The sequence below is a fragment of the Penaeus monodon genome, chromosome 20, assembly GCF_015228065.2.
Source record: "Penaeus monodon isolate SGIC_2016 chromosome 20, NSTDA_Pmon_1, whole genome shotgun sequence".
Lineage (NCBI taxonomy): Eukaryota > Metazoa > Arthropoda > Malacostraca > Decapoda > Penaeidae > Penaeus > Penaeus monodon.
This window is the reverse complement of record NC_051405.1, coordinates 6,235,988-6,236,227: the sequence shown is the minus strand read 5'-3', so window position 1 is coordinate 6,236,227 and position 240 is coordinate 6,235,988.

The window sequence follows — 240 nt, the reverse complement described above, 5'->3', positions numbered from 1 at the left end:
GATCCAGCAAAGTGCTATAGAAAAGAAAACGTTGTGCTCCGGCTCGCTAACGGCCACTCCAGAGGGCGCTGCTGCCGAGCCCGATGTGGCGGAAACGATTCCCCTTAGATTGAAAGGGTTAATGTGTCCCGGAGCTTAATGTAGCGTGTATCTAATCCCTGAAGAAGAGAGTCTAATTACTACATCATCAGTCCTGAAGTTTTTAGTTCAAGATAAAGTTCTTCGGGTGTGACATTAAGT